General features: G+C 38.2%; 2 pseudogenes; both read left to right on the top strand.

Moving 5' to 3' along the window:
* On the top strand, positions 1-1,102 carry LOC149828179 (uncharacterized; annotated as a pseudogene).
* Positions 1,103-1,425: 323 nt separating this feature from the next.
* Positions 1,426-2,318, top strand: LOC149828178 (uncharacterized; annotated as a pseudogene).
* The last annotated feature ends 7,834 nt before the right edge of the window (positions 2,319-10,152 follow it).

The following is a 10,152-nucleotide window of genomic DNA, read 5'->3' as shown; positions in this document are numbered from 1 at the left end:
AGAGTTACCTGCAGACCCTGCACTTCGTCCTTCTATTTCTAGTTATCATCCTAATATCCAAGATAATGTTCGTAGAGCATATATGATCCGAGGTCCTTGTCAACCTCGAGATTGTATGTTTCAACTAAACCATCAAAAACGAAGGTTCATTCCAGCTTGGTATGATGAGTATAAGGATTGGTTGGAGTATAGTACAAGTAAGCATAAAGCATATTGTTTGCAGTGTTATCTTTTCAGGCCAAAAAGCACGGAGAAGATTAGTGTAGAGGCATTCGTATCTGAAGGCTTTGATAACTGGAAAGACAAGAAGCGGTTTGATAAACATGTTGGAAGCTCTGGCAGTTTTCACAATTCAGCACGAATGAAGTGTCAAAATTTGATGCAACAAAAACAACATATTGATTCTATACTTTATCAACAAAGTGTTCGATAGAAAGATGAATACAGACTTCGCCTTTGGGCAACTGTTAATGCAATCAGATACTTGTTAAGTCAAGGATTGGCATTTCGAGGGCATGATGAAGCTGAAGAATCTCTTAATAGAGGAAATTTTATTGAGTTGTTGAAGATATTTGCAAAGATCAATGATGACATAAATAAAGTTGTATTGAAAAGTGCTCCAGAAAATAACAAATTGATATCTCCTGATATACAAAAGGATATTCTCAAGGCTGCTTCTATACAAACCACAAATGCTATTATCATGGAACTTGGAGATACTTTTTTTTCTATTTTACTTGATGATTCTCATGATGTATCAACTAAAGAACAAATGGCTATTGTTTTACGGTTTGTTAATGAAAAAGGTCGAGTGGTTGAGTGATTTCTTACTCTTGTGCATGTTCTTGAAACAAGTTCTTTGTCACTCAAACAAGCAGTTGAAGAAGCATTCTGTAAGAATAAATTAAGCATATCAAGTTTGCGTGGACAGGGTTATGATGGAGCAAGTAATATGAGAGGGGAGTTTAATGGATTGAAAAGTCTTATATTACATGAAAATGCATCTGCATATTATATTCATTGTTTTGCACATCAACTTCAATTGGCATTAGTTGGTGTTGCTAAAAAAATTCATTGCTTGATGTGTTTTTCAATATATTAGGCAGGTTGTCAACTTTTTTCTCCACTTCATGCAAGAGATCTGAGCTTATTCGAGAAGCAGAATTTATGCGAATTGCTGAAGCACTTGCATTGGGTGAACTTGAAACAGGACAAGGATTAAATCAAGAAATAAGTTCCAAATGACCTGGTGATACTCGATGGGGTTCTCATTACGATGCTTTGGTTAATTTACTTAGTATGTATTCTTCTGTTATTCAAGTGTTAGATTTCATTGCAGAAGATACATATTCAGGAAAAAGTTCAGATGCAATTATTTTATATCATCAGTTGCAAGATTTTGAATTTGTGTTTTGTTTACATTTGATGTCTAAAGTTTTGGGAATAACTGATGATCTTTCACAAGCACTTCAGCGAAAAGATCAAGACATTGTGAATGCTATGAGTTTAGTCACTATATCAAAACAGTGCCTTCAAGGTCTGAGAGACAATGGATGGGACTCTCTCATAAACAAAGTGTTCATATTTTGTAAGAGATTTGATATTCTGATTTCTGATCTAGGGGACTCATATACACCTCAAGGACGACCAAGACGTAAGGTTGAAAAGTTCACCACATTGCATCATTATCGTATTGATGTGTTTTATGTTATTATTGATTTGCAACTTCAAGAGTTGAATGATCGTTTCACTGAAGCAAATACAGAGCTCCTCCTTTCAATGGCATGCTTGAGTCCAAAGAATTCTTTTTCTGCTTTTGATAAAGATAAGTTGATTCGTCTTGCTGAGCTTTACCCTAAGGACTTTTCTAAAGTAAACATAATTAGACTGGAAAATCAATTGGATATATATATTGCAGACATGCGAAACAGTGATCAGTTTTCAAATTTAAAATCTTTAGCAGAGCTAGCAGAGATGATGGTAGCAACTCAAAAGTACATTGTATTTTCTCATGTGTATCTATTGATTAAGTTGGCATTAACTTTGCCAGTTGCAACAACAAGTGTTGAAAGAGCATTTTCAACTATGAACAATATTAAAAGTCGTCTACGTAATAGAATGGGAGATGAATAGATCAATGATGCTTTGGTTACTTACATAGAGAAGGAGACATTTGATACCATCAGTGATGATGCAATTATGAATTGCTTTCAAAATATGAAAAATAGAAGATGCCAATTGTAAAATTTTCATGAATTTAGTTGTTTGTATTTCTTAAGTGAACAATTTTTATTTTAGTTTAAAAGTACAATTTAAGGTTTTATCTTATTATGTTCATAAATTTAGTGGTTTGTGTTTGTAACAATTGTTATTTTAATTCAAAGGCTTATTTAAGTTTTATCTCTCCACGAATGACTGTTCCTCCAGCGAAATTTTTTTGGCTCTGCCACTGGTCCGAATAAATGGATCGTCCTTCAAGACCATAGCATTGTCTCTGAGACCCGAAGTCTGCCCACCCAAGGAAAAACTTCTGGCTCCGCCACTGGTAACAAATATATTTTTATTATATTATACATTATGTATAATATGTTATATATATATATATATATATATATATATATATATATATATATAATGTATTATAATATATACTATGTTACATGAAATATATATACCTGAGCTGAGCGGCCCGTGTGGGCTCCATTGGGGCCAAGCTTGGGCGTAATTTATAGGCTCAAGCCTGGCCTGTGGTAATGACAAAAGTGCAGCAAAGTTATCTTGTAAAGAAAATAATGGATATTATCTCAAAAACATTATTTTGAAATCATCACCGTCCATAGCCTTAATCTTTGTGCAATGATGACATCAGCTTTTTTAGTGGGCCCCACTGTTTGTATGGTGGATGAAAGGCTACGAACGTTGATGATTTCAAAAACACAAAACAAAAATTGGTGTTATGACTAATCACCTGATCTGACCTCAATAGAAGATGAACATAAATTATGCAATAGTTCTTCATTGGCTTTTGAGACGAAATAGATTTAAAGTGTTGAATTTGGTTTTGGAGTTCAGGTTCAGGTCGGTCAGATGTTTGAACCAAACACTGGTAATGGACATCTATAACATATTTTTTTTTCGACGGAAACCACCCTTGGAATCAAAGACCTAGTCGCGTTGGCTAAGCCATACATACTAACAGTCACTGTCCCGATAGCGTAAACCAGTGGCGCACCCCTTGCCCTTAGGAAGTCACCAAGCATCGGCTGATCAAGGGCTTACCTCTTGCCCTCAGGGAGTCACCAAGCATTGTCTGATGGCATTAAAAAAAGAAAAGAAAAAAAGAAAAAAAAGAACAAAAAGGTTTTGGTCAGCAAGCTTGAGGTTAGATATAGTTGCTAACTCAATCATGTCACTTCCTCCTCCACAACATCAACTGAACTCCCAAAGGCTATCAGCTGCATGTCATGTACAGTGTGGTTCAACCACACCTAACTTTCACTGTGCAGGCTTCAACCCTCATGCTTACAACAGTGAAGCTGCTGATGTGAGACCAAGATTAAAAAAAAAAGGATCCAAACCTAACAACAAGCGCAATTCGAATCGTAAGTACGGCAGGCAGAGCCAGCGCGACTAGGTCTATGATCATATGTATACCTACCTTTTTAAGAAATTACTCGAATAATCGCCTGAGTTACTTTTATCTATTAAGATTACTTGTCCTTAACTGTAGCTACAAATATAAGGACATAGGATCCAGTCCTTTGACATAGGATGGGTTTCATCCTATGTCAATCCTAGCCGTCCAGCTGAAGCACCTGGACAGCTAGGATTTTGTCTATCCACATGAAAATGTGGACCAATCCTAGCCATTGATTGGATGGCTAGGATTGAATGTAAGATGGATCCGTTCTTCAAATATGTATAAGGAGCTATAAAAGCGATGTTCAACAATTTAAACAGAAAAGTTAAAAATGCCATTTTAAAGAGTTAACTAGATTTAAGTGATAAAAAAGTTAATGTAAGTTATCATCAGAGCAATTTCTTTGAAAAAGTAAGGCATATTTGTTTGCATCTCATGTGATTCCAAATCATACTGAAGATGTGATTTCAAAATCACATGAGAAATTGAGTGAAATATCTGCTATTGTGATTTTCAATCTCACGGCCTCCTTTGTTTGCATAGCGGAAACGCTGCGAATGAGTCATTTTCTCATGTTTTTGGGAGAACAATTTTCTTTTGGGATCAAACGAACATGCCATTTTTTTAATATTTAAAAAATAAGGCATCGTAAATTTGTTAAACTTTAAGATTTTCTTTTTATATTTACAGGAAAAAACCACCCCCCAGAACTAGTAACCTAGCCTTGTTGTCTTTGCCTGCCATACCTATGGTCGTTGTCCTGGTAGCATAAAACTATGTGGGCTTACTCTTTGCCCACAGTGAGTTGTCACGGCTTGCGCAAGGGGTAATGCACATGGGATTTGAACTTAGACCACCTGCCTAGTAGCCTAGCCCCAATCCCACTACACCAAACCCCTTTAGGGCACTTTAAGAAAGATAAAAGGCTATAATGTGATCTAAGTTTCTTACCACAGTAGTTGAAATACAGTGCCATCACTGTTTGCATTGCAAATAAGCCTCCCTCATCTGTACTTGAAACTGTACTATGGTTGATAATGAAGCTCTAAAATTTGTCATCATGTATGACTCCTTAGTTTTTTTTTTTTTTTTTACTCGGAGAAACCGCCCCAGGCCAGGTACCTAACCGCACCGGCTCAGCCTGACATAATCATGGTCGCTGTCCTGTCGACGTAAAACTTCAAGAGCTTACCCCTCAACCTAAGAGAGTCGCCAAACTTTGACTTACACAAGGGTGATAACCATAGGATTTGATCCTAGGCTACCCATCAAACCATCTAGGCCCCATCCCACTACGCCAAACCCTTTGGGTTTGTATTAAGGGTGTCAACAGGTTGGGTTTGATTCAGACCCAGGTAAAACTAGACTTGGACCAGATTTTCATGTATGGTATCGGGTCTGAACTCGGATCTAATTGGGTCCATTACAAGAAAAATCATACCCGGACCTGATAAGAACTACATGAACCAAACCTGGATCATACCCGGTAAAACCATGTTTTTTATTATTTTTACATTGAAAATTTGGAGGTCTTAATTGGAACTCGGGTCAGGTATAAAATTTCACAAACTATACCCGGGTTCATGTATTAATTGGACATTCGGGTCCTGGGTCTTTTTATTTATCACCATACCCGGACCCTATAGAGTTTGGTTTGGGTCTGGTCCGGGTAAACCAGGCCCGTTGACACCCCTAGTCTGCATGACTCCTTAGTTATTGGAGTTCATTGTGTAGTATTATAAAGTAGAAACAAAAGGATTTTTTTCTGTCAAAGTAACACAAGATTGCTGTATGAATTAGAAAATCCGTAAATGAATAGTGACTAGTAAAGGAACATCCATGGCATATGTTACTAATAGGGACGTCAACAGGTTAGGTATGACCGGATCCCAACCTGTACCAAATCCGATCAACCCTGAGTTTGGTAACAAAGAAGTGGTCCCATATAGTTTGAGTCACAAATGCATAGGGTCCGAATCCGTATACGGAGCTGGGCATGGTTTATAAAGTTTCATATCAGAATCGTGTCCGACCTGAGTTATGATTTAGATCTCCAATTTTCAAAGTTAAAGGATCTAAATCCAGAAATGATATGTCAGAATCGGATCAAACATCTAATCATATCCGATCCGTTTGCAGCCCTAGTACTATTGCCTCCAATTAGGATCCTAGAGAGCTCAACTACACCAATCAATTTCCATGAGTTCCTTGGATTGTTTCAAAGGTCTTTGTTTATATATATATATATATATATATATATATATATATATATATATATATATATATATATATATATATATATATATATATATATATATATATCAAGAGAAAACCCCAGTTTGTACTGGGCACCCAATCCAACTCGAACCTGAATCGGGCATAAAAAGTGCCAACCCTAATAATATTCACCTCGACCCAAACCGGACCTAAGCAATATGCGAGCTGGGTTTGGGTTATGATTTTTTTTCGGGTACCTGACAAGACCCCATCTTTTTGCCTGATACCAACTCGACCAAGAGTTTTCCTTGTAATTTTAGTGATAGTAAACTTCTGAAACTATACGGATCCAGGTTTGAGAATAGCAAATAGCAGATCCGAATCAGATATCGCCTGGTGATACACAAAGAGATACGGGTGAATCCAGATCCGAAATATATGCGGTAATACTGGACCCTTGAAAAAAAATGTGCTTCACATGTAAAAAAGAAAAATGCAATCAGATCAGATTTTGATAAAAAATCAGAATCAAATTTCACTTGAAATATGATCCAAATCTGATCCAAGTCCAAAAATATTCCTATAAAGCAATTCTGAATCTGATCTGACTTATTAACACCTAGATATCACTGTAACTCTGTAAGCATCCAAATCTGGGAACAGCATGTCAGTTTTGGATTGAATATCCAATCATACCAGATCTGTTTCAAACCCTAATTTGGTTAGTGAGATTTAGTTCAAAGAGCACTGGGGGAATTGCTTGCGTGGCCAATGGGGGTAGTTGAGAGGGTGTTGAGACGAAGACACCGGATCAAACCCCGCTGGTGCAGGGATGTTTTGTATTTTTCACTGGTGGGCCAGGGCCACGTAAGGCATGGTGGTCGTGGGACCCAGGTTTCTCAGTCATAAATTCATAATATGTTGATGACAGTTAAACTTATGAATTAAAAACTTGGAGTTAATGAACTTGGTCATGTTTCAATTGGGATGTATATCGGCAGGGGGGGAGAGGCTAAACATAAAAAACATACTTCATTTGTTTTTAGGGGGCATAGAAAATTTTTTGGGGCGAGGTGGACAAGGTCTCCACCCCCGCCCCGTCTCAAAATTCTGCTCTCCATTCCTGCATGGGCCTTGTTTTTAACCTTCATCCCTGCCTCTATTCTCGCACCGGTCTTGATTTTAACCTCCATCCCCGGTTCAAATGGGGCGAGGTGGGGCGGGACCCCATTTCCCCTCAGTCCACTGTCATCTCTTAAAAAGGATCGGGGATGGGGCAAGGTGGGGATTGGAAACGGGGACGGGATAGGGTGGGGAAAAGCATAAGTCCATCCCTGCACAGGTTTTGATTTTAACCTCCATCCCCAGTCCAAACGGGGTGAGGCGGGACGGGGCTCCATTTTCTCCCACTCCACTGCCATCCCTAGAGGCAGGGGCCTAGCTAGGATTCACGTGAGGGTGGACAAACAGGGGTGTAGCCAAAAAAATTGTATTTGTGCGATAGTCGGGGGTTCGGGGGCAACCCCCCGAAAAAAAAAATTGAGATAAAATAAAAAATGGCTAGAATTATTAATAAAAATTTATTTCATATGGACAAATCAAACTATTTGCTGCAGTCAGGGCTGGGCTACAAAAATGGATAAAAATCTATTTCATATGGAATTAGGACTGGGCTTTAAAAAAAAAAAAAAAACTGTTTCGGGAGGCAGGACTGAGCTACAGCCCAGTCCTGCCCCCCCCTAGCTACGCCTTTGCCTAGAGGTAAGGGCTCCAATGGGAGTTTTAACTTCTCAGTTCTAATGTAGGTCCTTCTCCGTATATCGGGTCGGGTACACCATGGGTAGTTGGATAGTCAAACTGAGATGGATTGAGATTAGGCTGCCTTATGCCACCTAAAGCTCAATATAACTCAGCTCAATTAGTAACGGGTCGGGTTTTGGGTAAGGCTGAAGCACCATTTCAATGAAGCCCGACTCGGCCTGGCCTGGCTGGTTTACTACCCCGGGTGTAAAGGACCCAACCTGACCTCATGTGGACCCAAACCAACAAAGTCTGAGGCCAAGCTCAAACTCGACAAAAGCCAGATGGGGCTTCTGATGGGTCAGGGTCAGGCCTGTCAAGCCCTTACAGGGGCCGCGGATCAGGCCGGGCTAATGTCCACCCCTAGTTTGAAAGTGATGCCAACTACATTTCTTTGTGTTCCATAAAAGTCATGAACATGCCACTTATGTGAACATAGTGACAAGTCTCGCTAGACTTATGAAAATATCACGAGAAATTATCAGAAAGTTAAAAACAGTAACTTCTCACGATATTTTCAATTTCTTGTGTTTTTTGTCAGAAATATAAAATATTGCATTTTAAACCCGATATTTATGTTTTTCTCGGAGATTTATTTTTTCACGAGTTTTGGCTGTCAAGATTTGCTTCTTTTTTTTCTGTGACTATGTGTGCTAGGGTGACTATGGGCTGCCCTATGGCATCTAATTAGCTTGGGGACAATGCACAATATCTTGCTTTTTTGAAAAAGAAATCATAAAAAAGAAGGCAATATGAGCACTGGCCCAATGGACTATACTTACATAGGGCGGTAAACGGGTCTGGTACTCGACCCAAGGTACCGTTTCCAGACAGGAGCAAAACCTATTTTTGAGAAAACCAGGTTTTGCCCCAAAACCTGATTTTTGGCTAACCAAATTTGTCAAAAAAAAAACAGCTTGAACAAGTTGTTTGAATGGCTAAAAACTTGGTTTTCTGGTTTTTTATCACCAAACACTAAAAAAAGAAAAAGAAATCCAAACAGCCACAAAACCAGGTTTTTGGGGTAAAAGGTTTTTGAGGTAAAACCTGGTTTGGTATCCAAAACTAAGTTTTTACCCTTGTTTTGGGGGTCATCCAAACAGCCCCTTAAGGGGTGTTTGGTTACTGCAGAAAAGTGATGCAGATGAATTCCTTTTCCATCTTAGTTTCTCATTTTTCCAATAAATATAAGAAAAAGATGCCTCCTTGAAAGACATAGAAAGATGTTACTTTGGAGTTGGGAATGAAAACGGGTTCCATATGGGTTGATCATGATCGATGTTGTTATCAATATCGGTGTGTAACGAGCCGGCCGATATGCATCGTATCGGCAGAAATTCTATAGCGTTGCTGAATCAGTTATTTTTTAATAAATTTAAAAAAATATTGAAAAAAACTTTTTTAATATTTTAAAAAAAAAATAATGATTTTAATACATGTCACAATATGATTGACACGTAATAATTTTTTATTATGTTTAGGCCGATACAGAACGATTCAGTTGAGTATCGGTTTCAGCCATTGAGCTGAATCGGTGGCCCAACTATTCAGGGCCGATCACAACATTGGTCATGATCTTGTCATGGTATTTGGATATTATACGTCTTTATCAACAAAAACTTTTATTTAGCTTTTTCCACATCTTCTCAATTTTCTGACTAATTTTAAGTTGGTTACTTTTTGACGAGATTTTCCTCAAAAAAATAAAAATAAAAACGTAAGAAATGGTTTTCTCTTTCTCCTAAACCAAACACTTGAACCTAGTGGGAATCACCAGATCCAGATCCATATATGGATATGGATGCAGAAATGGATTGACGCTAATCCAACTTGCGTTAACCCCTGTCAGATAAGAAACTATACAGACAGCGGGTTCGAACATGGCATGTAATAAATGCTAGGTCCATATCCTATTTAGGCCTGTCAGTCTGGACTCTGGGCCATACTCCTTTTTAAATTGGGGCAGGTTAGGGTAGACCCATCCCGGATCCATTTATCCTATTCATGGAACCCCACACAATACTCTTGCACGTGAGAGCCCGTGCAAGATCTGTCTAAAAGTTTCTTATAGATTCAAACTTACTTCATACATACCACTGGGGGCCTAAGTTGGCACAGCCTGGCTTTGATGGCAAACGCTTTAAGCTTGGATTATGTCTATGAATGGATCTCTAATACGACCTGGATCCATTTTCTTAAAAAATCGCAAAAATTGATATTCTTCTTCTTTTCAAGCTTTATTGGTTGAGTTCTCCTCAAGCTAAGACTGTATTATCTATTTACTATTAATAAAAAAAATCCTCAAAAAAAAATTCTACTAAAAACAGGGTGAACCGAGACCAAAAAAATTTGGGATCCAATTATTTGACCTAATATTGTGGGTTATTGCATATACGCCCACCCTACATGGCCTACTATACTTCTCAAGGGCTAAGCATCCCTATGATTTTATTGAGTCAGGCACTGCCTTCTTAGAGCTCCATTTGGGAGCTGTG

Source organism: Nuphar pumila, chromosome 9, assembly GCF_984573655.1.
Source record: "Nuphar pumila chromosome 9, dmNupPumi1.hap1.1, whole genome shotgun sequence".
Classification (NCBI taxonomy): Eukaryota; Viridiplantae; Streptophyta; class Magnoliopsida; order Nymphaeales; family Nymphaeaceae; genus Nuphar; species Nuphar pumila.
This window is presented reverse-complemented; position numbering and strand designations above follow the sequence as displayed.